The sequence below is a fragment of the Ciconia boyciana genome, chromosome 8, assembly GCF_034638445.1.
Source record: "Ciconia boyciana chromosome 8, ASM3463844v1, whole genome shotgun sequence".
Taxonomy (NCBI): Eukaryota; Metazoa; Chordata; class Aves; order Ciconiiformes; family Ciconiidae; genus Ciconia; species Ciconia boyciana.
In genome coordinates this window covers 34609374-34624258 of record NC_132941.1, presented here as the reverse complement: position 1 = coordinate 34624258, position 14885 = coordinate 34609374, and positions in this window count along the sequence as shown.

The window sequence follows — 14885 nt, the reverse complement described above, 5'->3', positions numbered from 1 at the left end:
AAATTAGGTCAGGATCAAAGCTTTGTGAGAGCTCCGTGATGTATGCTTTATGTCACAATTTTTATTTATATTTTATGGTTCTTATAAAAAGACACAGCATAGATTATTTTGTATGTTCTAGCTATGCTCATAGAGATGCATTCTTTATTAATTTCCGTGATACCCTTCACATCTGGAATATATTATTTGCATAACAACAGATTCTGCCAAGACCAGCGTCTTAAACTAAATTCCAATAATATTAACTCACAGCAGAATTTTATAGCAAGCTCAATGCGACTACTACTCAAAAATAAAATAATTTCCTAAGCAAATATGCTGATTTCTGTGCTGTACCTGGAAACACAGCTTCTGGGGGCAGAAACAATCTGTTTGGAAGCTGACTGTGTTCCTGGCAGGACACATAACTCAGTGCTAAACTGGTTATACCCTTACTTAATTAATTTGCAGTCTGTATAGACCAGCTCAATAAAACTGTAGTATAATGTAGTAAACTCCCTTTTCCTTCATCCAAGAGGCATCAGGTCCCTACGTTCCAGTAATACACAGCCCCATAGTCAGATCTGGGAAATACGTAACAGCCTTACAGACTATGAACTTGGACTGAGAGATGAGAAGTGATTCAGATGATATTTGATCCTTTTACTAAACTTGATTCTGACCTGCCTCTCAAATTATTATGAGTTATTACAGACCTACTTGAGCAAAAGAACGAGACAAAGCTAATATTGTTTTATTATTAAAATCAAAGCCGTTTTCCATCATGGTTTTGACATAAATTCTTCTTTACTTTTAGCACAACCTGCCACAGCAAGAAAGTCTTCTGACAAAAACATTGCCTGGAGCAAAGCTTTAAAATTTGTTTACCCCATGCATGTCTTCGTATCTTCTTTTTTATATCTTCAGCTTTACATGATTATTTCTGTTCTCAAGCACTTCCAAACTTGTATGTGATTCGCATATTAGGGTTTCCAATTCTGGCAACACACATAATCTCTTCACATCTATGGCAAACCAATATCAGCCATTATTGGTTTGCCAAAACCATTATTACTACTGTAAAGTAATTACTGCAAATTAATCTTGCACTTCATTACAAATCCAAAATAAATTTAAAAAAATTTGAAAAAAACTAAAAACCTCATGGTAGCAACCTGAACAACTCAAAAAATAGGAAACTTTTTTCATTTCTAAACTAACAGAGTCAATATAATCTTTTGAGTTACAGAGTAGCTTCAGTATATTAATGTATAATCTCTTATAAAACAACTTCCTATGACTAAGACTTCCTTACTTGCATTTCTACAAGAAATTTTCTTGAAGATGCCAAAGCCCTCAGTAAAGTTGACACTAAAATGTTTTCTAGGGAATGTAATAGTAAAAAGAAAGATGTCTAAAATATTGTCACTAAAATTCCAGAGATTAATCTCACTTTATTTAAATTTACACACTAAAACAAATCCAGTATTCCATGACATTGTTTTGGTAAGAATAGGCAGACTATCAATTTCTCATAGCGATGTTGTCAAAAAAATCCTTTCAGACAAGACCAATACTTTAGTAAGAAATTGTATCTGCAGGAAATAAGCAAAAAAATTCTCACTGTCATCTCACTGAGAAGACTCTTCCTTAACTAACCATTTCAGAGCCCTAGAAAAATCTTGGAAAATGCTTGCTGTTATTCTGTTGCTAGAAAGTTGCCATGGTATTGGGTTTTACTGCTGGCTTTCTTTTCCTGCATGAAAGTGCAGCATATTAGATCCTCCATATGTGCTACGTTCATTAAACTAGACAAAGATGTCGATAATTTTCCAACAAATTGTTGTAGAATTTTAAAGAATAAGAAGCAACATTAAGAAACATCCTAAAACCACAAACCTGCACAATTAAACCTGATTAGCAACAGTATCATATATGCATATGCATACTTTATTTACGTGTATATGCATTTTGAAAGGTGTTTAGTATTATTCTGTAATAACCAAAAGTATTATTGCTTACAAGTAGCACTATTCCCATGTTTATAACCATTGCAGACTTCAATAGTATAATGTTTCAGCATTTTTATGATAGAGATGATTAAAGGCAGGGACATAAGGTAAGATTAAAGTTCGAGGCCATGTTAGCAGTGGCATGACTTCAGACATCTACTATCCAACTCCAAATCATACTTGCCTTTCCTGTCCTAGATTTCCTCCATATAAAGGGTCTTTACCCTCATCAGTCTAACTCAACCCACTAGTCAAATATTTTTAAAGACTTGATTTTATACCACCTGCAAGCAGTATTTTTTGATTCATCAATAATATTCTCCAGCAATCCTATTCTCTTGTTTTATCATGCTAATCAAGGGTTTAATCTCCCCAGGTACAGACTCCAGGGGCTATTGGCTCACAGGGCAGCCTGTCCTAGAGCACTTTAATCTGTGTTTCAGTGAGCTGATGCTTTTCCCAGGACTACCTGAGTTCAGACTATCCAACCTAGTCCAATTCTTGGATATCATTACTGAAAGTCCTAGTAAGAGAGACTATGGTAAACTTGGCTATACAGCATGCAGTTGTTATGTGCTTATTGTCATAATAAAAGATAGGGTGAGCTCAGATTTTTCCTAATTTTCATCCAGAGCCTCAGAGCTGTTCGAGACACTGTGTCACCTGCTGTGGAGCACTGTGGAATACATGCTGCTGCTACTTGCACTCTAATTAAGCTTTTCCTTTTGATGGAGAAACCATCTAGATATTAGAGCGCCAATGCCTGATTAATTCCTATAGAAGTGGTAAGAATAGCAATTGCAACAAGAAGACAAACAGGAACTGGTCATGTAGCATGGTCTGGTAAAGCAAATCTCTTTTCTGATCATGAGCTGTTTCTTTTAGCTGTATATCTTAACCAGACAGCACATGCGACCGTAATCTTGTTGTCTTGGCTTGCTTGCTCACTTGTTTGGTTAAACATGACTGGCAGTTGCAAACTGAGTTGTTGCTAACCCGTACATCTGAATAAATAAACTAAAGCATTCTTACTAATTTCAATAACTTAAATGCTTCTACATGAGAGAAAAGAAACATAACGAAAGAAAATTCTTCTATCAGCAGCCAAATTGCATAGCCTTGATAGTTTCCAGAATAGAGATAGCTTCACAACACCATGAACAAAACAAACAAATAGAAGTCTTTGTTGGAAATGGCATGTTCATGCGGTTTGAATTCATTAAGTTCTCCATGGTAAATTGAGATAATTTTCAATTTTGTTGTTGCAGATATAGAAAAGGCAGAACCCCTTCCCAGACAAAACAATATACATCAACCCCCCTCTGCCACCTTACAATAAAGGAAATCATAATCAAGCATCGCAAAAGAAACATGTTTTTCTTTCCTAAAAACTCTTTACTTTTTTGAGTTAAGAGCTTCAGCTCTGAGAGATTCATGTTCTGTTCTTTTTTCCTTCCACCAAATGTCAGTCACTTCAGATATTCTCAATTCTTGCAGAGAAAAGGTGCCTCTGACTTCCACATTATGCTGAGATTATTAGCTTCTATGAGAATATCAAGAAAATGCAACTGTTTGAAATAACAGTTGCAATAGCCACCTATATTGCTTTCCATGTACCCAAAGCTTCTGCCCCTGGTATATGCAAAGATTCCTACTGTGATGTTTCTCTGTGTGAAGCAGAAATAGCTAATGCAGGATTAGTGGTGGAAGTTTGTGTGTGTGAGTGAAGAGACAGGGAGGCCTTTCAAGAAGGTTTCTTCCATTTCTAGCAGAGCAAGAATTTTAAATGAAATTTTTTTTATTAATCTTGAGGCATTTGTAGATACAAATGCCTTTTTTCTCCCCACTCCTTTTGAGAACTTTCCCAGATTAGACCACAATACTTTCCAGAAAAACTCAGCCAGAAATCCCTTCATTATCAATTGCTGGTGGAAAATAAAGGTTACATCTAAAACATAGCCTATGAAGTGGCAAAGCTTTGATTAACCACAAAATATAGAAAAGTAGGGCTGGCAACGTCCTTCATAAGTTACCCAGTTTAGCCTCCCTTTTTCCAAAGGGAGATCCATTCCTAACAGATTTCTTTCTAACCTGCTCCCAAAGATCTGTAGTGATGGAATTCCACCTCCTCAACATGCTTTTACAAGCTAAGGTTTTAAAGCCCTGCTCAATATATTTAAGTATTTACTTTTCTCCATTATTTGCAATCTCAGGGTTGAAACCTCAGCAAACAAGAAAAATTTCCTGTAGGAGACAGGAGGCCTGGTAATGAGCTGGCTGAAAGCAGCCTTCTAGACCTGGCCCATTTCATAATTCAACTTGGATTATGGACTTTTCTATTATTATTTTTCTTGGGAATTTTATTTTACTTGAGGACAGGTAAGTGTTTGTACCTTCCTCCTGCAGGAATCCTTAATGCTGACCCCTACTGTGACCAGCTGGCCATCTTTTAATTTTTCTTCTAGACACTGCCTTTATTTGAGGTAAAGCAGCATTTGCAGATGGGATTTTATAAATAATTATAGGAGCAAGCAGTAGCACAATTTTTGCATCTTTCTTCCACACCACAGGAAAATCTGCCACTTCTGCCACTTCTAGCTCAGTTGGAAGCAAGAAAAATCAGAGATCTCATAAGAGAAGTTGAGATCAAGATCTTCAAATGGTTAGATGTTTGAAATAAGCATATTATCTGTTGAGCCAGCCCAGCAGTGGACATTTTTGAGATTTTCCCATTCATAAGTTCAGGTACCTTTTTGCAGAAGCAAAACCCCACCACCATGCATTCTGCTAACACAAAGATCCAAATAAGGTGAAGACATTCAATCTACCATTTCTTGACATCTAAAGCCTGATTAAGAAGACCACTTTCTACAGAACCACATCAGCTTTCTTGCTTTCTCTCTTGGCTAATCTGAGTTTATGCAGACTGAAGTTTCCTTTAGATGGAGTTTGTAACATTTCAGGGAAGGAAATCCCTGCATCTATCCCACTCATATTCTTAGCAATTTTGGGGGTCATAATCAGATTCTGATTATGGACTGAATCCAGCTGTTATGTCTCCTGCCTTCTGATAAATCCAGTACTGTTCCAGCATCAGCTCTGCCTGCTTATTAGCAAATGCCGTAACTTGCCTGGTCTCCAGTCTATCAGGTCTGACACAGAGGTGCTTCCTCTAGGTAAATTATGATAAATGGTGCCACACACACATACACATGACCCACTTATGATAAGTATGTTTCAGAACCAATTATTTATCTCCCTCTAACTTTTAGAGCTAGATTTAGCTGAGGAACAAAACGCTGTAGGGGCTGAACAGTCTTGAAAGTCTTGCAATATAAATTGCCGTGTTATAATTACAGCCCAATTAAAATTCAGTGTTGCTCTCTTCATTAATTATCATCTCTAGCCTTACAAATAAGTTGGGAGAGACTGCAGTTCTGTAGATCATGTAGCTATCCTCCCCCTGCTTTGACTTTGAGAATACCATGGCTAAGTTCTGTGCTCCAATAATAGAGATTGCAACAGGTAAAACCCCTGGTTTACACTCTCAGACCCATAATAAACACATTCTGAACAAATGCTCTCCACTGAATTGCTTTAGAAGTTATCAAGAACTCAATGTCCTGTGAACAGCAATATAAATGGAGGCCACGGTATGAGGATTCACAAAAGCTGTTGATAGGACATCTAAGCCTACAGCAAAATCCTCAGGGCCGCACAGAGTCACATTCTGATACTGCATGAACTCATTCTTCTGCTTCTAAAACAATAAAAGATTTTGTTGGGTTTACTGTGTACCAGTACGCTTTACGTCATCTCCAGTACCATACATCTCACTACTTTAACCTTAATTTGGGAAGAGGTTTCTTCTGTCCTTCTGGGACCTGCATAAAGGCACAATAAACTCTGCAGGAGGCTCGTCCTGGATCAGGCCTGTGCTGGTAGGTGATAAGCAGTTCACAAATCCAATTTGAAGGGTCAAGAAATCATGACTTCAGGCTGTGTTTACGAACATAACAACACAGGAACTCATTGCGATTTAACAATTTAGAAATTACTAAATTCCCAAGGGAGGCAACACTATTATTTACCTTATATTATTAGACACACCTTGTATTTCACAGAGAATGTCTTGTTTCAATTTTTTTGGTGTTAGCTCTTGCTTGGGTCATTAGTGCCAAGGTCTATCTGAGTGCTGTGCACTAAATTAGCAGGAATCAGACCAACATGAGTACATCATTCAACTATGGCCACTGTAATGTTTCACAGTACAAAGCAAGTGCTTCCACAAATTGTTGCCCAATGCCACACATATATTTTTGGCCTGACCAGAGCTTAATCACTGTTCTTTGCACCAAACAAATACGGTCACAAACTGAGCAAAAATACCATTTCCCTTATATCCTCCTCATTCCACAACTAACTCAAATATCTTTTTTGTTTTTCAGGCTCATCATTCAGATTGATGACCTGTTGTGTTACACTGGTGCTTGGACCATGTGAAGTAGCTGATTTACTGATTCAGCATTAACTGATTTTAGTTGGTTCAATGCATTGTTCTGTCTCTAATTAGCTGAGTAAAATCATAGTACATTAGCTCTGTAATATCTTTCTTTCTCTTTTTTTTTAAAGTAAAAAAACATAAAAGTACAAAAGGCGCTTTTTTTTCTGTTAAAGCACAGCATGGACCTAACCTCAAGTGAGATGTTTTCCAGCAGCTTGACTCTTATTACAAATTAGTAACCACATCCCTCGCATAGATGTTGAAAACCCGAAAGGATTCAATTATCATTAGAAGAAATGTATAAACTGTAAGAAGAGAACAATGTATTGCAAAAGGGACTATGGTAAAAGAAAGAATTAACAGACAGGTAATTTAATGGATGTTTCTGCCTTAATAACACCTGTCAATTATTCTGTTGTGTTCAGAAACTAAAGATCAAAGTATCTCTCACTTGGACAGGTTGGTAATGGGGATCACAACAACCAGCAAGGAATGAGCTGCTTCAGGTGCAGGCTTACAGGGAAGTGTGGAAGGACTACTTCCACACCATGGACTGAATAGAGGATGGCTATGAGGATGGTTTTGGACAAGATCTTATGATTTCTCACACTTCCCTGAGGGATTCCCATGAGCTTCCCCTTTTTCTTCACACTGGCCAATATCCCAATGCAGTATGTCTTCTCTCAAACTGTTATTGAACAGGAGGACACAGATCTGTACCTGATATACTGAGCCCATTAATTGTATTCCTTTTTTTGCCTCCTGATTTTATTTGCTGCTCTGTATCTATGTTTTAAATATACTCTCTATTCATTAAAGGGCTAATAGTTATTCTGAATTAAACATGATTCCCAGGGATTGGCAGAGCTTTCTTCTCCAATAGATATATACAAAACAAAAATAAAGCTCAAAAGAAACATCAGGGCTAATTAGACTAAACAGTGTCACATACACTGACAAAAAGAGACCCATCAGGTAGCATATGTAAAGTGAGATTCCCAGTCATCAAAGCACTCCTTTCTAGTCACAAACTGATTTTCATTTTCTCCTCTCTGGCATTAAAGCAGCAGGCTTTGGAATCTTGCTGCTTTTTCTTTTAACTTTACATTGGTTATATATTTGGGCAACATAAAGGTTGATTTTACATTTCTTTCAGCATACAGCCAATCAACAAAATCAGCATGTCTTCCAAAACCAGAGTTAGCTTTCTGTCTTTCCTCAGAGGGGCTGTAAAGTGTAATTAATGTTTGCAAAGCATTAGAATATTCTTGCAAAGAAAGTGCTAACTTACTGCCAAGTATTTAATACAGGCAGTGCTGGTTCTGTCAAAGTTCCCAAATGTGACTCAGGGGCAGATTCAAAAAGGAATATTGACATACAAATAAAAAAAGCTGTGGACTTTCACTCCACAACCTAAGAGCCCCCAAAACATCTACCCCAGGACTACTCAGCTCTGTAAGTACAAAACTCACCAAGCACTTTCCTTCTGACCTCAGAGCTCTCCAGGCAGTAGGAGTTGGGTTTCTGAACTACCTCTGGGCTGCTTAGCCCTGGCCTGAAGAGCTACACATCTAGCTCCCAGACACCCAGAAAGTACACAGGCACCTGAAGAAATTTAGTTTTCTCTTACTATTTGCCTGAACACACTTTGATCAAACGCAATTGTAGAAAGCAGCATCTCAGAGAAAAGACAGTGGTGGTTTGAACAGCCAGGGGGGTTGTACTCTGCTTCTATCTCTCTTCCAGCAATTATTTCACATAAAACAAAGAAATGGTCTTCTGCAGAGATTTGGCTCCTTTTAAAAGATCATCCCCAGCTATGAGGATTAAGACTAGCATTGCCTTCCATTTGCAGACTTGCTTGTACAATAGGTCAGAAGGAGGCTTCCCACCCCATCTGGCCTGTTCCAGCAGATCATGAACTCTGCAGGCCAAGGAGACTCAATACAAAAGTACCATACCTCATGGTGAATGCTCCAAGTGCTCAGTATGACTACCCGTTACATCCTGAAACTACAAGATTTAAATGTCATTCTGTGCATCGCAGCAGTTCTGTTTCCAGTCCCAGTTTGAATTAAAGACCACACATGACACGAAAATTATTAACTGTTTTCAAAAAATAGTATACCCATTAACCAGACACATTCTTAGACCCTGGACAAACTAAGGTTCATTTGGCATCTGTAGCAGAAACGGTTTCATAGTGAAGTCTCAGGACTGTCATGAGTCATAGGCTAATAGGTGACATGTCTTGGGAAGTTAACCTTTTCTTTAGGTGCAGTACGTGATCTTTGCAGTAACTGAGTGAAGTGGGGAAAAAAATAACACAGACTATTTACTAGAAGTCACATTTTTAATCACAAAATATTGAAGACATCTGCCCTAAAGCTATTAATCCTTTCAACCAAAACAAAACACAAAAAAGTAAAAATAAAAAGGAGCACCCTCACTAAAGATTTGAGCTCTTTGAATGTCTTAAAAGCAACAGCAAAAAATAATGAAAATGCAGAGAACTGAATTTGTTGGCAGACTGTCAGCATTTTTATCATCCTGGGGGCAGAAAGTTTGTTAGCAAGATGGAGGTCTTTGTAAACCCTTTGTTAGCAGTGGACTTAAAAAGTATGGGATTATAACAATTGCTGTACTGATCTAAGTCAGAGGCCATCTAGTTAAATGGTTGCTATCAGCTGTTTCAGAAGAAAGCCAGCAGCATATCCTATGCTCATCAAATTACCATATTTGACCTTGGCCGAAAGGAAAGCAGAGAAGCAAATCGCAGGCAAGAGAGGTCTGTTTTGTTTATGGAGGGAGGTGCTCCCTGGGTCAGCGGTAGTTCCGAGAAGCTAATTGCTGTAGGCTTTGTCTGCTGCCAATGAAGAGACAGAGCTGCTTGGAAATGCACCCTGGAGGACCCTAAGTTCAGAGCACAGGCTCTGAATTGCTGTTTGGAGGGGCTGTTTCTTTTCTCTGGTTTCATCATCAGGATCCTGCAGTGGTTAGTGCCCAAACCATGGGTTGGGGTGCTTTCTGGTTGCTCTGCTTGACCCCTACAGTCAGGCACAGTCCCCCCAACAGACAGCAATGGTGCCTTCAATGTGCACAGTCACTGTTTCTAAAGCTACAAAATACGACTTCACTGTAACAACTAATACATGGCAGCGTAGATCTCTGATTCCTGGCAGCTAAGCTGTGGAAACTGTTTACTTCCACCCAGGATTTGCAATGAGACATGAATAGAGATGTTGCCATTGTTCTCAAGATTCGACAAATTTAACTGACATACACTACAGAGTGTAATCATACCCCAGAGACCGAAAAATCCTTCCTGAAAAAAGATCAAGGACAATGTTTATACACACTTATGTTTGAACTATAGATGTGTAAATGTTATGTTGTTACATTTAAATTTAAATTAGATAAAAACGAAGGCAGAGTGAGGGAGAAGAATTACCAATAGATTTACTGTGTCATAGATACAAACCAATATATTAATATTTTAATTGTCCTTTAGAATTGCATAAAATCATTTTAAATTTTTCTCTGTTCAACTAATGCTAGATTTTCTAAGAATTTGTGTTACATTTTCTATAAAGCATGAGTGGAGACTATCAAGACCTATTTATTGAGTTATATATGCAGTAGCTTAGCAGTTTGACTGCGTAGTGCTTTCAGGTATTTCCTGAGAAGACAGGTTGATGGCTTGCAGGGGAGGAAAGGTACAGGAGAAAATGGGATTTTATTTTTTTTAATGCAATATTGCCTCAGTTTCTTATTGTGTCATTAAATATGTACTTTTGCCCCCCTGGAAAAGTTTTAACAAAGCTTTTTGAGGACTGGTTATGTAAATTGTATTTCTTAAGAAGTGGACACTTTCTATGATACTTGAGTATTTTTCAAAAAATGATGACATTTATACATTTTTTGTGTATTTGCCTATATATTATTAAGTGTAAGGCATTAATATTGTACGTCATTGTGAAAGAAATGATAATCTGACAAGTTTTAGCATTTAAAGAGGGTCTGGTTTTGACCATCAGACTGCTCTCATTTGCCTTGTGATGAGATTCCTGAGTCAAGCTGAAACAGACCATTAAAAACAATGACCCATCAAGGAAACCAGTTGCATTTTATCCCAAGTCATTTATGCCCCCAACCTTGGCACAGATGGAGAACTTTAATGATGTGGGCTTTCTTATAGGAACAAGTCTACGTTCTTCAGTAATATAAACCAGAAGCAAAATAGTATTTTGAGATTTGGAAGCTGAAAACAGATTGTTGTTCTAATTCAGTGCCTTGAAATATCTGTAATAAATGGAATATCTGAGCAGTGAGGAGATTATACTAATGATGGGTCTGTTTGTCTCTGCCTAGAAAACATATGCTTGGGGCAGATGCATTGTGTTTGCTGACACACAGGTCAGGGAATTCTGAAAAGGTCATTCAAGCTGGTAGATAGAAAAGTTTGACTAATATTTCAACACTTCAGAGATGTCCATTAAATCAGTCATCATTTTTTTGGTCACATTTAAACCCAATGATTCAAGATTTGCTATATTGTGCTAAAGCAGTATCTGTTTTGGAAACAGCAATGTGACTAGCTAAGCCAGTTGAATTTAAGGAGCAGGCAAGAAAAAAAAAAGGTGGTGTCTGTTATGGAAAACCTTGGATTCCTTCAGCATCGTATTCATGTACTTTAGTTTGATCATGTACATTTAAGGCCGGGCTGTATGGGGTTTGTGTCTTTCTTGGCAGGAAACAAGATTAATCTGAGGGGGTTGGTATTTTTATGCTGATACAAAATCCTGGTGGAGTGAAGAAACAACAGAAACAGCACCTCACAGATCTGGAAAGAGTACCTTAATGTTCCAGTAAACCCTAGGGATGAAATGACTGTTGTCACACAGTTAAACAAAAGGTAAGAAATCCAGGTCACAAGAAATATATTAGATCTGTCTGCTTTGCTGTTTTATTGGGTTATTTAGAATTTGGCTTCTTAAGTTTGTGAAAGACCTGTTCTTTCCTCTGCCAGATTTCCAGTCACTTCTGCACATGCAGTACAGTGGGAAACTGAGGAAGGACAAGACAGGACTGATATGTTATATGCTAGACCAGAATCATTTAAGAAAAATGGTGCATTGTAGCCATATTTCTTGCCAAGGCAGAATCTAGAAGCTCTGAACTGGAGGAGAAATGGGACCTGGTTTTACAGTTATCATGGACTGCACTCAATTAATGTCTGAAGTATGTTTAAGGTTCTGGCACATGAAAAGGATGACCTTCTGGTATGGCAAAAATGGGAAAAGGTTTAAGTGATGCGACAAAATATTGCTTGTAAATGCTTTGCCAAAGTCATTTTGCCCAAGTGCACGTTCAACAAAGCAAGCCAACTGAAGATGAGATTTGTGCTTTTCAAAACAAAGAAATTAGCAAAGCTAAAGAAGGAAAATGTGATGTTTTAAAATGTATTTCGATGTTTCATAGCAGCAAAATACTATTGCACCTCAATCTCTTTCTAAGTCCTGTAGTACCTTGCTGGATGCAGTTACAGATGAAACAAGTATTCTTGAATGACAAGTACTTACCCATAACACAGTACAAGAAGTACTTACTAATGTTACCTTCTAGGTTAAAGAAAAAGCAAACAAATAACACCCTTCATCTTCCAGTCAGTATTGGTGGACACAAAGAGACACAAAGTATCTTAAATACTAAGACAGAAATATCAAACTTGCAGCTTGATGCTTAATGATGGGAAACATGGATTAATGGGAAATCTTACAGAATATGTGCATCTGCCTCATCCAACAGTTAGTTAAATCACACTGCTCAGTGCTTAAAAGAGAGCAATTACTTATGTAAGGTCATACGCAGGAGATGGCACCTCCTGAAAACATTAAAATATAAAAGAACCTGTAAAGATACAGAAGATTATAATGCACGTTTGTTAACCAACCCACAAGAAATGAAGGCTTGTTCTAGTGGATACAACTAAACAGTCACTGCCAGGCTCACTGTGCTAGGTAACGAGTTTTTGAGGAATACGTCTTCATGTGTAAGCATAATTTTACTTCTGCTGTGTTTGCATTCCATCTACACTGGCTCTCTAGGAAACATGGAAGAAAATTAATGCTACCTGCATGATTATCAGAAGAGAGCAAATTCCAAAATTGTTGATGGAAGCGTTTTCAGAAAGTTAGTTGCAAATGAAACAAAAAGCATGACAAAAAAAGACAAAGCTTTGCTTTTGAGAGCAGGATGATGTGTGGGTGAGCAGTTATATAACACCTAATATCACCATTTTGGTTATTTCTTTATTCCTTTCTAAATATCCATCAGCTTGGACAAACATAGCAACACTCTGATGAAGATGTATTGGAGTACTGGTAGCCTTATAATATTGTTAGAGTGTGTAATGATTACAGCTATTTCAGAGCATTGAAAGTAATGGTATATTTGACACTGTTTGGTGCCAGTTTAATCTAAAAACGATGCTTTTACTAAACTTCATACTAAATTCTTGGCCAAGAGGTCATTAAAGGAATCAAAATCTAATGAATTGAGGACAACTGGATGCTTGTACAAAATACCTAACATATAGCTGCAATATTGCTAGAGGTCAGTATTTTGGAAGACCCATGTGGATAGGATTAAAAAGAAAACATTTTATGAGATTCTATTATTTTGTTTGTTTATCAATTTTCTCTGAAAAAGCTTCAGTAGCTCCTAATAGACATCTTGGTTATACAAGCTATGTGTAGTCAATGACTTCTTTATAATGAGGCCAAAGGAAATGAAAAAAATATGTTAATAAAAATTGCCAAGTAAATTTTAATAATGAGAAAATTATGTGTATGTGTGCTGTATGATAGGCAGTAATGTAAGAACCTAACTCGATCAGACAGTGATCTGCAGATGAACACTACATTCAATTCAAAGATGAAGAGGCTACATTAATCAAATCCATTATCTATTGAAAAAATGTACTCAGTTCAAATAATTCTTACATCTTCACACTGGTCATGCAGCTGCTGCCTCAGTCACAATCTAGCAGAGTATGCTAAGGTGAACAAAATGGCTGATTTTAGGGAAAATCTTTAAGACAGTAGGGCCATACATAACAAGAAATCAGCCTGAATACATCCTAAGTACCCTCTACTCCTAGCCAACCCAGCTGGGGCATGACCTTGGGGGGTGGGAGGGTCTTCTCATTACCTTTGTACTGCCGTTCAACAGAGTTTTTCAAGCTCAGTTTGCTCAAGAGTACCAGAAATTTCAACTGGAGGAAAGAGGTATTCCTCCACCAGCACTGCAGGTCCACCTGTTCCCATTAATGGATGGATTTAGCCTACTTACCTCTGAAACAGGGATGTTTATACAAATTCTACCCTTCTAAGATGAACAGCATAATTCACAACTCCAGCAAGGTTGAGCTGGTTACCTCCAGCCATCGATGGAGAGAACTCAGTACCCTGACAATCCAGTACGCTAAAGCACAGCTGGCCTCAGCTGTCAACCCCAAATGAACTTCCAGTCTTGTCCTTCCTGTGGCAAGGGGTAGCAATAACCCATCTATAAGCAGAGAATAAAATGTTGGGCTCTCAGCTCCAAACGAGAGTCTCAGGCCCTCATTATCAAGTTTCATTTCCATTTTCATGGCATAACTTACCTATTCCATTCTTTCCACCTGTTTGTCTTATAATTTCATGTCACAGATGATCCCTCTTTTTTTTAAGTTGCACTAACAACAGAGCATTGGAAAAGTCTACTGTATTAGTTGTCTTGCCCGGGAAACCTGCTGCACATCTTAATGCTGCATTTCAGTCATCTTCAGGCTCAGACAGCTGGTTTTCATCACGCCTGGTTTACATTTTCAAGCCTTTCTTTACAATTGCAAAAGCTAAAAGAATATAGATGGGGGTGGTGGTGGTGTGGTGTTTAAATAAAAACAAACAAACAGACCCAGAGAGTTCATGACAATTACCCCATTTCAAAAGCTTAGGTTGTAAGTAAGAAAAACTGTGCTAGCTAGGATATATTTTATCTATAGACTGAAGGGGTAGAATCATTCATTCCTGACTTCCTTGTCCGAGTCTCTGCAAAAATCTAAGAAGAGACTCTGAGGTTATTATAACATGTTTGAGGAACAACTATATTTTCTATGACGTCAGATTTGTTTCAAGATTATTCTCTGGCCAGAAGGAAAGAAACTGTTTTACATTTTTGTTCCCCTTACCCAAATGAAAAAAAAGTGCCTATGATCTTTCCATATAAAAGTATATTGGCTTATATAGAAAATGATTTCATAATGCAATAAACACTGTAGCATTTATTCCTATGGTATTTCAGCTTCCCTAAAGTTAATTTTTGCCAAAAACAAATGGAAAATAACA